The sequence below is a fragment of the Sander lucioperca genome, chromosome 4, assembly GCF_008315115.2.
Source record: "Sander lucioperca isolate FBNREF2018 chromosome 4, SLUC_FBN_1.2, whole genome shotgun sequence".
Lineage (NCBI taxonomy): Eukaryota > Metazoa > Chordata > Actinopteri > Perciformes > Percidae > Sander > Sander lucioperca.
The window spans coordinates 37,367,138-37,384,992 of record NC_050176.1 but is presented as its reverse complement, the minus strand read 5'-3'; positions in this window follow the sequence as shown (position 1 = coordinate 37,384,992).

Sequence of the window (17,855 nt, the reverse complement as noted above, 5' to 3'; positions counted from 1 at the left end):
CCTTCTCTCTCCTTTTTTCACTCCTCTCCTGCTGTGTTTTGTGTTTAAGCTGATGTTAACAGTTTTTAGTTTAAGTTGGCTGTTGGTCTTCAAGTTGAAGTGTTAATGTTACTGTACATTTGTGGAAAATATTAATAATAGGCCTACATACGTTTTTTATTAAATATACTGCCAGACTGTGATATTGTGTTGTACAGTAACATGCTTTACTGTGCTTTTATATCCTAAATAAAGGACTTATATTTCCCTTTTGTTTTTTTTTGTTTTTTTTTATGAGACATGTATAATTTACTTTGATTACAACATGAGGAAGACAGACCTAAGTTACTGGTTTTTATTTGTTTTTATTTTATTGAACCTCACTAATGAAGGTGCAAATATATAGTGGTTAAAAATATAGAAACTAAAAAACACAAGCAAAGCTCAAAGTATAAATGTATAGCCTAACTATATAGGAGTTGGACCAACAGTATATAGTTTTTACATGATAAATATCTTAAACAAAAAGTTGAAGCTCATAAAATAAGAGGCTAATTGTTTGAAGAAAATACACGTTCTCAACACGAAAAGTTTGATATTTTTCTGACAATGTTGCTGCATGGTGTGTTTATTGTATTTTGACGAAAATATATCACGTCTGAATAAGTTTTATATTTTTCTGACAATGTTGCTACACAGAGTTTATTGTGTTTTGACAAACAGGCTGAATAAGACATTTGTTACTAATAGAATGCACGTTGCGTAGCCTATAGTGTGGACAGGATCGGCAAAATAAATACTACATTACCGGAATTAGACAGTTTGTATTTTCTGCGTGCATTTCCTGTCCTGACAGTGGAGGTGTCCTTTAGCCTGACCCACATCAAGATGTTGGGTCTGGGAACTCACCATTGGCAGGGCTCAATCCAAGGGGCGGGATAAACGGTTGTCTTTCAAATTCCCTTTGCACTCATAGCCAACCAGAGCAATCTGGTCGGCAAAACTCCGAACATATCTTCCTTTTTTAAGAATGACTTCAGTGCTTAACTCCAAGTCTTCCAGAGTCGCGGCTAAAGGGTGGTGCATCTAGATTTCTAGGCTAGGTGTCCTTGACAGTGGAGCCTGTACCGGAATAGACTCCATAGTGGAGGTCTGCAGCCAGACACTCTTGAAATAAACATGTATACCATTTGTGTTTGCATATAGGATGGTTGTGTGTGAGCGTGTTTATAAATTTCAGTTCTTACTCTCACATAAATCATACATTAGAAACGTGTTGAAAAAGCGCTGCCCATAGTCTGTCTGTGTGTCGACAAGGATGTCTATGACGGGCAGCGGGTCCTCTGAATGAGAGAAAGATGTTTTTAAACTCTGTGTGTTCAGCTCAGTACGTTTGTAGTTTCTAACTGAGTCTCTGTGGGCTGAAGTTTAGTTTCTATGTTATATCTGCTTTATTTTGTTTCACATTTGCTTCTGGGAGTCGTTATGTTACTGCTGATGAAGACCCAACATTTGCTGATTTTGCGCTACATAATAAAAGCATTTAAATAACAAAATAACGGGGGGACTTATATTGTGAAGAATCTATAGAAAATGAAACCGTTTCACAGCCGCTGCTTTGAGTTTGCTGGCTTTGTGTGTAGCAAGCAGCGCTGTGTTAGCCTGACAAGCCAGACCCACATCTAGATATTGGGTCTGGGAACTCAGAGTTGGTTTTTCCAGCTCGCAAGCCAACGGAGAGTTGCTAGACTGACCCTGGCTGCAAATTACATTTGCTGCCGCTAGGGTGCGTCTAGATTTCTAGGCTAACGCTGTGTAGCTCTGGCAATGTGAGACTAATAATTAACAAAAGGAGACGACGTAAGAGTAGGAATATCTGTAGTAATCCTTCATATTGGTGAATTTGGGGACGTTTTACAAAAATAACAAAAAACAAATTACTGTATACTGGCGACTGCCTTTTCCAATCAACTGCAGAGAGCTCGAGAGCAGGCTGCACAGTAACAAAAACATTGACACATCACTAACAGTATATGATAATAACATCCAAAACACACAGTTTACTTTTGGTGGTTTTCTGTGACATAAGAAATACTTGAACAAACTGAACGATTGCGTAGTTCCGCTCACAGTTGAGTAGGTAGTCCTTAATGTGGCCCAGGACACATTCCCATTCTTACGGCTATTAGAATGTCACTTAGGACGGACGTTACTGCCAGTTGAGAACGGGGTCAGTTATTTACACACTCACATACAGTAGATGCAGGAGAAACCAGAGATGAGACAGTAATAAGACGATGACTTGAGTTGAGGACAGCTAAGCTCGTTATTATATTGTGAGTGCAATAAAAACTTAAAGGCCAATTAGTACTATATCAATACTTTGAATGTGTGTGCCAGACCAGGATGGTAAATAAACTTTTTTACAATGTGTACATTAACCAGCCACTGACAGATATGTTCAAATTTGATTCACTCAATTGTAAATTATTATTTTGTGTCATAAATCCACCAGCCATTTTCATATTATACCAATATTTGCAGCATGCTGAGCCTTTTTGGTAAGGTTACCAGGAACTCTCAACCAGAGTAGTTTTATTATCCCTGAAACCTGTTTCCTTTTATTTTTAAAAAGAGTATGCTTAAAAAAAAAAAAATAAATAAATAAAAAATAAAAAACACTATCTCCCGCAATTTCATTGCAAGAAAAATACAGAAGACATTGCAACTTTAATCACAATTTCTTTGCAAAAGCTGTCGCATAATCAGTCATTTTGGGCCGCAACGATCTCAAAAAAAGGTAGCAAAGTCCTGGAGGCACTGATAATGATGACTACATACAATATATGAATATTTAAAACATACAATACCCTTTCCTTATAAGGGGATTGCTCAATGTCTTTCTTTATGTAGAATTACAATGTGCACTCCCAGAACTTGCTGCTTCTTTCTGTACCGAGCCAGTGTACAGAGCATCTTGGTCATTTCAAGGACTAACACTGTTGTAATTGTAAGTGTCAATCTAATTGTTTTTAATATACATGTATTTCAGGAAATTGTTTCCAATGCTTTGTTTTAATGTTTAAGCCTCTTCCTTAATTCAATTTTAATCTCAAGAGGCCATCTTTGTTGCATAAAAGTCAAATAAAAAATAATTTTAAAATTATATTACAGATAGTATGGAAATAATACAAACATGTTTCTGATTGTTGAGATGAACATTTTTACAAGTGAAAAGTCTTACTGGTGTTAAACATATTGTAAAACCTGACCTGCTCTGAGTGACTCACATGACACATGTTTTTCTATCAACTCAAATATTGAATTTTTATATAGTAATGCTCAAACTAATTTTTATCCACAAACTGCAGGAATAACAGCAGACAACTGAGGTCAATGAATATGAATAAAGCAGATAATGACAAACATAATAAAAAAAATAATACAGATGAGGCAGTAGAAAAACAGGAGACTACTGACTGTTTCCAGAGCCTGAGGGAAAACACTTCAGTCACCTTAGGTCTTTATCCTGGATTTGAGAACAGCAGAGGGTTCCTGTCTGCGGATATCAGGCAGATGGAATAAAACCACGTATAACCCTATGTAGCACTGATCTACCCGCTAGAGGCAAACAGTGTTGGACCTAATCTCACTACGTGGAAACAACACTGCTCCTGGTGATTCACGTCATGCTTTCACTCGAAGTGGAAAGAGACATTATCATTCTTCAACACCTGTGGGTCAGTGACACGCATCCAGCACACTTGACTCAAATGAGACTGTTGTGAAGAGATACAAATTATCCAACACTGGTAACTAACATCACCCACCAGAACACACACACACACACACACACACACACACACACACACACACACAGCTTGCTATAAATCCCGAGACCACCCGGGTCTGGGCAGACCACCAGGCCGACCAGTCCAGCGCTGCATGTTTTTGATCAGTAGGTCTGGGAACACACATAAAACCTGGTAAAAGGTGGACACACACACATATGCATAGCAATAACACTGTCACACACACAGCTACACACAGGCACACACATGGACAATAATGAAGCCCTGGGTTTTAAGTTTTTATAGTTGTGTCTGGCTGTGAGTGCATATGTGTGTGTGTGTGTGTGTGTGTGTGTGTGTGTGTGTGTGTGTGTGTGTGTGTGTGTGTGTGTGTGTGTGTGTGTGTGTGTGTGTGTGTGTCACACACCATTAGGGCTGTGTGTGACTAATGGGCTGACTGATGTAGGCACACACAGTAGGGGAGTGAGTGTGTGGATGTGAATTTGCATGCGGGACACCAGAAACACGTCCAGGGCTAATTCGAGTTCAGCTGGTACAGGCTGCAGGCCAATGTTAAGATATATTTTTATTGAAGCTGCTACTGAAACTGTCATTGCTGTGGTGCAATAATGAGAAATTGGGTCAAAGTCTCTTTAAAATAATCTCAGGCACCATCTTGGTAATAAGTTTACTTCTGGGCAGTAAGTTTCTTTGTTTGTGATTAGAAAAACAAGTTTTCTGTTTCTTGAAATGGGGAGTCACCTGTATCTAAACAATAAAAAAAAAATATTATTACACATTCGTAAATTCTACACATGTCTGCAGTGAGGTTAAATTTGATCGTCATAACTGATTGTTCACTAATATGCAACAGCTAACTGTATTAGCTACACACAACTACTATGTGTGTCCAATGTGTATGCATGACAGTAGTAAAATAAAGCGGAGACAATACGCAGGTTACGTTATCAAGGTTTAACCAGAATAAACAGGCTATAAAAAGGCTCTCCTCTCCCAAACAAAGAACAGTACTTTCACTCAATTGTCCCTCCCAGCTCCCTTACATTCAAGATATTGGCAAAGATAACAAAAAGGGGATTTATTCATGTCCTTGTTAAAGTCACAGACATATTTTGAAATGTCAGGAGCCGTCAGGAGCGACCTCCACTCTGGGTCTGCGGTCCGAATTTGTGTTGTGGGAAAAAAAAAAAACATCTCTTCACTCAAACAGTCTTTTCAATAAGAATCAGTCTTCCAAAATGTTTGTCTCCAGCATGTGTGGCCTGTAGCGTCCATCCGCTTGAGGCTCTCTGCCTCTGCTTCCTGAATCAATTCCTCAATGAATCTCATAATCCCCACCTGCCGGTCAGACCAGGTTGAATCAGCGTTAAACAAACACGCGTCAGTACTGACCCTATTGGCGTTAACTACATTCACTGAAATACCTGCCGTAACAGTGATAATACATTTTTTCCATTAACTGCATTGAGATGTTTGGTTTGGGGACCAGGGAGGAAATAACTTTTCCAACTTTTTTTTGTTTTATATTTGCAATGCACGCAAGGCAGAGAAGTTGGGGGGAAAAGGGCATGGTTACTAAACTGGTAATTTATTTTATATAGTTCTACCAATTTAATTGATAGGCATAGTACAGGTGTTGAAATAAAATATAGGTCCGCGGTTCAAGGCCAGATTTATAGGCGCGGACCTTATCGCCAGCTGCACTTTGTCAACTTCTCTTCAAGTTCTCTTCAAAGTATGAAAAAGTCCCAAAACGAGGTCTAAGAAAATCCACGCAGAGTTAGAGTCAGATGTGAAAAAGAGAGTTTAATGTGCTTCGAAAAGAATTCTACACACAAGAAACCCGAGCAAGTACCGGAAAGCTTGCTAAAGATTTCTTTGTTCTACTTTTGCCAAAAGAGAGACCCTCCTCCTAAGGAGCGCTCCAATGATCACCTTCAAAACATGCGTGTAAAACTTCAATTGGCTACTTTTGAGGCTGAAGACCACCTTTTTTGGGGATTTTCCACTAGATTAAGTCATTTAGCTGATCTTGCATTTTGAATGCCTACGCTTAAGGTGTTGGCTTGGTGCCCGCCGTGGCTTTTGCGGTTATACAGTGGTGAGCCATCCGTGGCTGTTGCGGCTGTATAGCGGCAACTGAAGGTGATCCGAGGAGGAAGAAGGTCTTTCCTTATTTCAAGCAAAATACATATCTCTTATCTAGTATCATATTTGTTGTACATTGTATATTTCACATAACTCAATTAAAACAGATTTTATCACATTTTGCCACAACACAGAGTGGCATTTCATTTACATTTAATGAAATTTTAAGTTGTTGTTATGGTCAGTAGAGGGTGCTTAAACACTGGCCATCGCACTACCGCAGAAGAAAAAAAAAGGGTTAGAAATGCAATTCTAATAATTCCCCCAAGAGCAACCTCGAGTGGTGGGGAAAAACGTCCTTTTAGGCAGAAACCTTGGACAGACCCAGGCTCTTGGTGGGCGGTTGTCTGCCGGTGCCGGTTGGGGGTATGATGAACAGTGGCAATTATAGTAACAATAAAGATAATGCAACTATGACTAGAAATAGTAGTTGTAGTAGTTCAGAACGTAGCAGGGCACTGCAGAGCGTAGCAGGGCATAGCAGGATGCCAAGCAGGACCACGGCGGCAGCTGCAACCATGATTTAGGTGCCACCCTTATTCAAGGAAAACTGCGAGGCGAGAAAACATAAGGACTACGGGGAATAAGCTCCTCGGAACTAAGTTAGTAACAAGCATTTCTGGGACATGAATGCACACAGATGGAAAGAGAAAGGAGAGAGGAGCTCAGTGTGTCAAAGGAAGTCCCCTGGCAGTCTAGACCTATAACAGCATAACTAAGAGCTGGTCCATGGCAAACATGAGCCAGCTCCATAAGGGTTGGTAGATGAATCTGACGACTATGAATTGAAGCAGAGAAGAGAAGGGGTGCCGTGTTTGAAGCTATACACCCTCCCCCGCCAAGAAAAAACTGTAAATTGTGTTTTGTCATGAAAGTGTTATTGGAATCAGGGTCAGTATGCAGTGTATATTTGAAAGATATTTACATGTTTAAATGATGCGTTTAACACTACAGAATATATTATTTATATGAAAGGTGGATGTCATGTCTAGCTCCCGCTCATATGGTTATGTTTTCATTTCATGTGTATTTCTGTATGTTTCCCTGTGTGCGTCTCAGAGGAGCTGATGCAGCTCGGCCGCGCTTGGCTGTCTCCGGAGGAGAGACAACAGAGGATTTCAGAATGCATCAACTGCTCTTAGCTTTACCACTTTATCGTACAATGTCCAATAAAAGGCCAGGCTCACCAGTGAAGGAGAGGGTCCTGGTGAGCCAAATCATAGTATGTATCAAAATGTCCCTCTCACCCTCCCCTAACCTGAACCTCTAGAGACCACTGATCATACCAAGCTCCTCTGGCGAGTAACCTACCACACCACCCTGGTAGCCATAATGTTCCCCAACAATCATTTCCACACACAGGTCATGAAGGAGTACATCGAATCAGCACTAGCTTCTGGAATCATCCATTCCTCTTTGTTCCCTGCTGAAGCAGGGATATTCTTCTTGGCCACGAAGGACAAGACTTTCAGTCCCTGCATAAACTACCACAGTATGGTGTCAGGTTTATCTCCCGAGCGCTATAAAACATGCTCACGAGCAAATTATATCATTTCACATAATAACAATACCTTTTATTTATTTAACGCCTTTCATGAAACCCAAGAACACTTTACAGAATTACTGGGGTTATGCTAAGCTAAGGGAGGTTGTAGACTTTGGTGAACAGGTGGTGTTTGAGGAGTTTTTTAAATATGTCCAGAGATGTAGCATTGTGCATAACTGCAGGGAGGGTGTTCCAGAGGGATGGCTGTAAAAATAAAGGCTCCGTCTCCGAAGGTACAGAGGGGAAGTGGGGAATGGAGAGCAGGCCAGCGTCTGAGGACCGCAAAACAATGGTAGGGGAAACAATGAAAGCATGAATAAGGGTTTCTACCACGGAGTCAGAGAGTGATGGCCGGAGTCTGGAGTCCAGGATTACACAAAGATTGCGGACCTCAGAGGATGGGCAGAGTGCACCCGTCAACATCCAGGATTAGATCGCCAACCTTCTGGAGCAGCGCCTTGGGGGCCACAAACAAGAGCTCTGTTTCATTACTGTTCAGTTTGAGTAGGTTAGTTGACATCCAGGCTTTGATGTCCTGCAGACAGTTGAACAGGGAGAGGGGGGGAAGCTGAGCGATGGTTTGGTGCTGATATAGAGCTGTGTATCATCGGCGTAGGAGTGGAAACTGAGACCATGTTGCCGGATAATCTGACTAAAGGGGAGCATGTAGATGGTGTAGAGGAATGGTCCAAGCACAGAGCCTTTGGTGACAAATTGCTTCCAAATTGCTTCCTGTGTGAGAGGTAAGACTGAAACCAGGAGAGAGCTGTTACAGCGATACCAAGGTGACGGGATAAGCGGTTAAGGAGAATGGTATGGGAGATTGTCTCAAAGGCTGCAGAGAGGTTGAGAATGAGTATGCTGATGTGTCCGGAGTCAGCAGTGGTGAGTAGATAATTTGTGATTTTGATGAGAGCGGTTTCTGTGCTATGATAAGGTCTAAATCCTGATTGAAGGGGTTCATAGAGCTCATGGTTGGACATATGCTGATAGATTTGAGCGGCAACTGCTTTTTCCAGGATTTTACCTAAGAATGGAAGGTTGGGGATCAGCCAGTAGTTGTTTGCATCTTCTGGATCCGGACCTGGCTTCTTAAGGATAGGGGTGACTGAGGCAGTTTTGAAGTGGGTGGGTACTACGCCAGATGCCAAGGAGCAGTTGATGACATCCATCATGATGGGACACAGGACAAGCTGACATGCTTTGACCAGGGCTGTAAGCAATGGATCCAGGGAGCAGGTGGAAGCCTTTGCTTTTGTGATCCATCGCTGGCTGACCACCAAACTGTCAGTGAACTGTCAGCGAGGGACAACGAGAGCTACCGGACGCTGTTTTCAACCCTGAGCTTCGGTTGCGCAGAGCAGGAGAGGTGGAGGTGCTCGGCGAGGGTTGGCTAGGCAGAGCTAGGCATTGCTAAGCTAGTGCTGCATCCATGGCTGCATCCACACCTCCTGATGAGTCACCGCTGCCCCGCAAAGTAACATCGCTGTTCAGGAATACCAATAAGGAAATAGCTTACCTTATGGAAGATGTTCGTCGGACGTCCGAGGAATTAAAGACTAAGGACGCCCTACTGGTCGCCTGTTGGGCTGGCCCATGATCAGTCGCTGCGGATTTCTCTCTCTATCGGCGGCCCTCCAGGATCCGGTGCCCTGGGATCGGTCCACCTGCCCACGTCCGTCCTCCTGCTCAACACCGACCATCAGGCCGTCTTGGACTGAGGTGGTCCACAGCCAGAGGAGAGCCGAGGATGGGGCTGCATCGCCTCCTGCCCTCAGCCTTTCCAACCGCATTGGTGCCTTGTCGGAGCTGGATGTCGACCTGGCTGGCTGCCCCGGCTCACGGTCGGTGACCATTGTTGGTGAAGTGCCTGTGGCGAGCTGTCGCGGCGCGACCCTCCCGGCAGCGGCTGCCGTGGTTCCCCATGGCTCGGCGTCGGTGGTTCCGGAGCTCGCCCCGGTGCGCAGCCAGCTCTCCAGCAATCATCATGGGGGAGGACTGCTGCACGACCGGCTCACTGGATGTCATCGCGGGGAAGGACTGCTACACGGCCGGCTCGCCGGCTGCCGTCGCGGGAAGGGGCTGCTGCCACGCGTCAGGAGCTTCTACGGGATGCGGGTGAGGTACTGTCTTCTACTTGTCAATGTCCATCTGGTGTTGTTGCGAACTGTTGTCTTTTGGGACGCTGGCCGTCCACGCTCCCCCGTTCCGCGTCCACTCTTCCCCCCAACCACAGTAATCATTGGTGACTCAATCACCAGAGGTATGCGGTTTTTTAATGCCGTAACACATTGCTTTCCAGGAGCCAAAGTTGTAGACATCCTCGCCAAAGTTAAGGCCCTGATACCATCACTCCCGATCTCCATAAAACACATCGTGGTCCATTGTGGACATAATGACATGTCCTGTGAGGAGAGTGAAACCAGGTTGGACATTAATAACAGTGCTACTGTACTCATTGAGTCAGCTCCTCCTAACTTCAACTTTATGAGTGAGAATAGAGTTAATAAAAAAGGAGGTGGAGTCGCCATTTTGTTTAATAACTCATTTCAATGTACGAAATTATCTTATGGAAATTTTGCTTGTTTTGAATATGTAGCTCTTCAGTTGAGGGCCTCCCCTCGAGCTATATTTGTTAATATCTACTGGCCACCTAAATACTGTGCAGCCTTCTTCGAAGACTTTGCTGAACTGCTGTCTGTGATCTGTATTGATTTTGACTGTGTGGTTATTGCTGCCGATTTTAACATTCATGTTGACAACCCCCAAGACAGAGGGACTAAAGAACTATGTTGTGTTTTTGAGAACTATGGACTGACTCAGCATGTGACAGAGCCCACACACAATAATGGGCACACTCTGGACTTGATTATCTCCAAAGGTCTAAACATTTCCAATGTTGTGGTGACTGATATTGCTCTATCTGATCATTCCTGTCTTTTCTTTAATGGTACTATCACTGTACAAAAAAGTGTTCAAACAAAGGTAATCAAAAAATGGTACATCATTGAGAACACCAGCGAAACATTCATTCAGCTTTTCTCCTCCACACCCGCCCTTAATGGGGTCTCAGTCACTGAGCTTGTAGACAATTTCAATTGTAAAATTACAAATGTTATTGATGCCATTGCATTGCATTATGACACCTATAAAGAGAGACTTTGCATTTATAATTTGGAACTGAGGAATGCAAGTGTGTCCTTCTTCTCTGAGATTATTGCCAGAAACAATAATAATTCACATACTTTGTTTGCTACTGTTGATAGATTAACAAACCCTCCGGTGCCAGTAGCATCTGAATTTTTATCCACCAAGGCCTGTAATGAATTCCCCATCTTCTTCACAGATAAAATTCAGAAAATTAGACAAACAGCAGGTGCCTCCATATCAGGCACAGGACCTGTGTTGTCACAGTGTCCAGGAAAAACAGGTTCCAATATGACACAATTTCATAAGATTAGCCACAACAACCTGGAAGACATTATGAAACAACTAAAAACCTCCTCCTGTTGTCTTGATGTTCTACCAACAGACGTTTTCAAAGGTGTTTTGAGTTGTTTGGCTTCAGATGTTCTACAGATTGTAAACGCGTCTCTTTTTTCTGGTATCTTCCCACAGGCCCTAAAAACTGCAGTCATCAAGCCACTCTTAAAAAAGAACAATCTAGACACATCACTAATGATCAACTATAGGCCAATATCAAACCATTTTTAAGTAAAATCATTGAAAAAGCGGTCTTTCAACAACTCACCTCTTTCTTGTCAGTAAACAACAATTTTGATGTCTTCCAGTCTGGTTTTCGACCACACCACAGCACTGAGACAGCTATTGTTAAAGTCTTTAATGACATCCACTTAAACACAGATAGTGGCAAAACCTCAGTCTTGGTGTTGCTTGATCTCAGTGCTGCATTCGACACGGTTGACCATAACATATTACTAGAACGATTGAAAAACTGGGTTGGCCTTTCTGGCTCAGTTCTAAACTGGTTTGAATCCTACCTAAAGAATAGAGACTACTTTGTGTCTATAGGCAATTACGTATCTGAGCATACAAACATGACGTATGGTGTTCCCCAAGGTTCGGTTCTGGAACCTCTTCTGTTCAACATCTACATGCTTCCTCTAGCTCGTATTATGGTAAACAATAAAATAAGTCACCATAGCTATGCCGACGATACACAACTTTATATAACTTTAACACCAGGAGAATATAGCCCAATACCGAAATTAACGAGGTGCATTGAACAAATCAGCAACTGGGTGTGCCAAAATTTTCTTAAATTAAATGAAGGAAAAACTGAGGTGTTAGTTTTTGGAGCAAAGGACGAACGATTAAAGGTCAGCACTTCAAGCGGCAATGTTGAAAACAACAGACAAAGCAAAAAATGTAGGTGTAGTCATGGACCCAGACCTGAATTTCAACAGCCACATTAAGACAATAACAAAATCAGCCTATTACCATCTTAAGAATATATCAAGGATTAGAGGACTTATGTCTCAGCAGGACTTGGAAAAACTTGTCCATGCTTTTATCTTTAGTAGACTTGACTATTGTAATGGTGTCCTTACAGGTCTCCCTAAAAAAATCAATTAGACAGCTGCAGCTGATTCAAAATGCTGCTGCCCAAGTTCTAACTAAGACCAAGAAAGTGGGTCACATTACTCCAGTTCTCAAGTCTTTACACTGGCTTCCTGTGCCTCCAAGAATATACTTCAAAATACTTCTGCTGGTATATAAATCCTTAAATGGCTTAGGGCCAAAATATATTTCTGATCTGTTATTGCACTATGAACCACCCAGACCTCTCAGGTCATCTGGGACAGGTATGCTTGTTGTCCCCAGAGTCAGAACTAAACAGTGGGAAGCAGCGTTTAGTTTTTACGCTCCATATATTTGGAACAAACTTCCAGAAAGTTGCAGGTCAGCCGCGACTCTCAGCTCTTTTAAATTAAGGCTGAAGACCTTTCTTTTTGATGTTGCCTATTCTTAATTTTTATATTGAACTGTTAATTTTATTCTTGTATTTTATTTCATATTAATTTTATACTGAACTGTGAATTTTATTTTTGTATTTTATCTTGTATTATACACTTGTATTGTATATTTTTATTTATTTTTTTATTTCCGATCTTGCTCTTTGCTTTTTAATGTTTAATGTTTTATGTAAAGCACTTTGAGTTGCCCTGTGCTGAAATGTGCTATATAAATAAAGTTGCCTTGCCTTGTGACCAACTTGGTCATTAAAAGGCATGAAGGAGGAGAGGCAGCGCTGAGGCAGATGAGCAGGGGAGGGAGCAATGTCCTGTGGCAGATTGACATTAGAAGGAGAGGGGGCTGACACCAGGAGTTGCTGATGGATAAGATCAACTTTGGCCTGGAAGGAATCCAAGAACTTGGTGCAACAATCATGTTCACCTGGAAGTTGGTGGTGGTCAATGAGGCGTAGCAGGCGGTTATTAGTAGAAAACAGCATTCTGGGGTGGTTTTGTTGGTTGCCAATGAGGGTGGTGTAGTAATATGTCTTAGCTTTGGAAACAGCTTCTTCGTAGGAGCTCACGTTCTTTGTAGGCCTCCAGGTGGACAGTGAGATCAGTTATATTTTATAAAGTCTCTCCATTCGACGACCAGAGGCTTTCATGGAGCAAAGTTCGGCGGTGTACCAAGGAGCTGAACAGATGAAGGAGACAGAACTCAGGTCCTATTCATGCACAAATGGAGAGATGTCAGAGTAAGTGGGCTACGAGTGCTAGACAGGCCAGTCGAACGACGAATGCTGTGCAACCAATAACCAGTAACATAGCTCAAACACGGCGTTCGTAGTTTGACTGATCGTGACTGTTTTCCCAAGATGGCGCCCGCATGTAAACATGAACGCTACTGTCTTTATAATCCATCTTTTTAATAAACTCTCTGTACACTTACAAAGTTCTCAATGCTTCGGTTTACATGTAGGGACCCTCATTATGCTACCGTTGAAGTGTGGTGCTATTTTGAGCCTTGTTAGTGGTGTAGAAATAGCGATTTACCCTCTGCCCCAAAAGGTAGCGCTAGCAGCTAACCACCGGTTTGTTTCAAGCTAGAGACGCATTTGATTAGCATGAAAACAAATCCCACGGTCGACTTGGTACACATATGTTATTAACCCCTAGGTTCATTTTGCGCCGGAATTGTCCTTTAAGTGGCTGATCAGTGGGTTTGCTGCAGTTAAATATATATCCTCTGTCCCAGACGAAACCTAATATTTATGTGGAGGCCGCAAGATCATTTTATAATCATAATATGACCGAGCATTGTATTTCTTTTATATGGGGACACTTTTTCAAAATAAGTCATTATGTTTTAAGGTATTTTTTGGCTTGATTGTAAACAACTTCAAAATAAATAAATGGTTTTAAAGAAGAATATTTTGGTCAATTTAGTCAGCTTTTTCATTGAATCAAGAGAAACACTAACAAGAAGGATAATGGTACAGTCTCCATGCTACACTAATGATAGTATTAAAGCTTTCCTCTGTGTACACAATTATAATTGTGGCTGTATTATTTGTGTCCCCTTCAAAAATTGCTCTTCAGAAATTTTATGTTTATTGTCTAACAGTTGGGGGGAACTGTTAGATGAGATTTACGCCCATGAGACAGAGGTGAGTAGCTCAGATAGCTCAGACATGAAGGTGGTGAAGGATTTAGGGGGACAATATATAAGGACAATCTGTGTGGAGCCGACCCAGTTAGACTGAACACAAGGCAATCCAGAGAGGTGACATTGGGTACTGAAAGCTCTTTGACCAGGAAGTCCTTTCGGTGTATCACAGCCAGCCCACCACCACGGCCCTTAGAGCGTGGCTTCTGGATTTACAGATAGCCAGGTGGGGTGGGGTGGCTGTGATCCTCTTGATTATGCCAGGTTTCGGTTAAGCAAAGAAAGACTATTTTCTTTTCTGTAATGATGTCATGGATAACAAGTGCTTTGTTATTAATGGAGCAGGAATTTTGCAGCGTAAATGAAGCAGTATTGTTTGTGGATGCTGAGCAAGAGGGGTTGGGAGGAATGACACTGTCAACAGATATATGTATGTATGACTGTGCCATAAACCTGATCCCAGGAGCTACTTACCCTAAGGGGCGCCTCTACAGCATCTCTCGACCTGAACGCGAGGCTATGGAGACCTACTTGAAGGATTCTCTTGCTGCTGGCCTCATTCGTCCCTCCTCGTCACCCCTGGGAGCGGGGTTCTTCTTCATTGGTAAGAAAGACGGATCTCTTCGGCCTTGTATTGACTACCATGGGTTAAATGATATCACCATCAAGAACAAGTATCCTCTGCCTTTGATGAACTCTGCTTTTGATTCTCTGCAGGGTTCAATTGTGTTCACTAAGCTCGACTTACGCAATGCATATCATCTCGTCAGGATCAGAGAGGGGGACAAATGGCTCATGGGATTCAATACACCCATGGGTCATTTTGAGTATTTGGTCATGCCTTTTGGACTCACCAATGCTCCAGCTGTATTCCAAAGTATGGTAAACGATGTTCTGAGAGATATGATCGGTCAGTTTGTGTTTGTTTACCTGGATGATATTCTCGTTTTTTCCAAAGATCTTTCCAGTCATGTCTAGCATGTTAAACAAGTCCTACAACGACTACTGGAGAACCGCCTTTTCGTTAAGGCCGAGAACTCATCTTGGAAGATTGAGGAGGATCCAGGCCGGATCCAGGGAACGGGCCGCCCGGTCGTCTGTTTGTGCCTGAGTCAGTCCGCTCTGCCGTGCTCCAGTGGGCACACGCCAACAAGAGGACTTGCCACCCAGGTGTGGCTCGGACTATGGCGTTACTTCGTAGACAGTTTTGGTGGCCTGCCATGGGAGAGGAGACCCGAAGTTTTGTTGCTGCCTGTCCTGTCTGTGCGCAGAATAAGGGATCCAATCGACCCAGCTCTGGACTGCTTCACCCCCTGCCCATTCCCCGGCGACCATGGTCGCATCTGGCCCTGGACTTTGTTACCGGTTTGCCCTCTTCTGAGGGGAACACGGTTATTCTGACTGTTGTGGACAGGTTCAGCAAGTTTGCTCACTTTCTGCCCCTTTCGAAGCTTCCCTCTGCCACTGAGACAGCCGACATCCTTGTCAAGGAAGTTTTTAGAATCCACGGTCTACCCTGTGACATTGTTTCCGACCGTGGTCCTCAGTTCACCTCGGCTGTCTGGAAGGCCTTTTGCTTGGCCATTGGAGCCACGGTGAGTCTCACGTCTGGATTCCACCCTCAATCTAATGGTCAAGCCAAGAGGGCCAACCAGAAGATGGAGTCCACGCTTCGCTGCCTGGTCTCTTTCAATCCCACCTCCTGGTCATCTCAGCTGCCATGGGTCGAGTATGCCCATAACACACTTCCAACATCCGCCACTGGGATGTCCCCCTTTCAGTGTCTGTACGGTTACCAGCCGCCTCTGTTCCCATCCCAGGAAAAGGACCTTTCAGTTCCCTCCGTCCAAGCTCACATTCGTCGTTGCCACCGGACCTGGCATCGTGCCAGGGAAGCCCTTCTGAGAGTTTCTGACCGGTATCAGCTCCAAGCCAACCGTCGCCATGTTCCGGCGCCCACTTACGCTTTTGGGGATAAGGTCTGGTTGGCAACCCGAGACCTTCCTTTACGGACGGAGTCTAAGAAACTGTCTCCCAAGTTCATTGGTCCCTCAAGGTCCATCCTGCTTTCCATGTCTCTTGCATTAAACCTGTTCTCCTCAGTCCCTTGTTGCCTCCTCCTCCTCGGATGATTGGAGGTGGCCCTGTCTACACTGTACGTCACATTATGGACTCCAGAAGGCGTGGTCAGGGATTTCAGTACCTGGTGAACTGGGAGGGCTATGGTCCTGAGGAGAGATGCTGGATTCCTCGGCGTCAGATTCTTGACGAGGACCTGCTTCATGACTTTTATCGCCTCCATCCTGGTGCTCCGGGTTGTCCGCCCGGTGGCGTCTGTCGGAGGGGGGGTACTGTCATGAATTTTGCTTCCTAAGTTCATTTTTTCTGCTGTTTTGTGACGTTTTGCCGTTGCTAATCTGCCTGTTCCTTTGTCTGCAGTTTTGTGACCTGGAAGATTCTCTCCATTTCCGTCTGGCCGTCTGCTTCACCATTATTACTGGATCTGCATTAATCCGTCAGCCGACTCAATTCCACCCACTGCCTCACCAACTGGACTCCCCTGCTTCCACGTACCAAAACCAAATAAATACTTACCTTTTTCCATTCTACTTAACTTGTCCTTGTCTGCTTTTGGGTTCCTGTCCTAGTGAATCATGACAACAAACTTGCATCTCTAAGCCCTGTGCACATAACGAGGACGATGCAGGAGTCCAAGGGACTTTATGTCGGCAATGCAAGCTGGAGCGACGTAGCAGACAAGGATGAGAAGTTGCAGTGAGGAATATTTAAGAGGCACCATTTTCAGCAGTGCAAAGAGGCAGTGGCCAACACTAACGTTAGCTGTAAGCGTTAATTATTGGGGTTGACAGTAGCTCAGTCCGTAGGGAGTTGGGTTGGGAACCGAAGTGTCGCTGGTTCAATATTCCAGTACGGACCAAAGTACGGAGTGTGGACTGGTAGCTGGAGAAATGCCAGTTCACCTCCTGGGCACTGCCAAGATGCTCTTGAGCAAGGCACCGTACCCCCCCCTAATCGCTCAGGGCGCCTTTCTAGCACTCGCAGCCCACTTACTCTGACATCTCTCCATTTGTGCATGAATAGGACCTAAGCATGTGTGTATTTCAGGCCTGTGTGTAGTGTGTTCTAACAGAGTGTAAATTGTAATTTCCCCACTGGGGATCATCAATTAATTGCTAGAGCCGGGAACAGGGCTAACACAGCTCAACAGGGAACAAATGTGCTTGGCGAGCCGTTAGTCGTTGGAAGCCAACAAAAGCTAGCCAGCGTAAGCAAATAGCCAATGGATGTCTCAAAGCTACTAAGTATCGGCGGAGACAGGGAGTACATGTAGTTGAAAGAGTACGGTAGTAGTGGCAGACGAAGGTACAGTTGGGAGTTTGGATGGAGAGTCCACTAAAGTCAACTGTAGTGTGGAGGGAAGAAAATATCACTCTCTCCTTAAAATGTATAGGTTAAGTCGAACACCAGAGAGCAAAAATAATTTCATACAAATTAGAAATAAATGTACTGTTGAAGACATTATGGCAGACCCTTAAAGTCATCACTGGTCGAAAATGAGAAGAAAAAGAATGTCAATATTCAAATTTCCCTACAGGGTACTCTTATCTCAGATTCAGAAAAGATTGCAAGTGATTTCAGTGACTATTTTGTATCATCTGTTAAAGAATTGGCAACAAATTTTGCCAATCCCTCCTCCTTCTCATCTG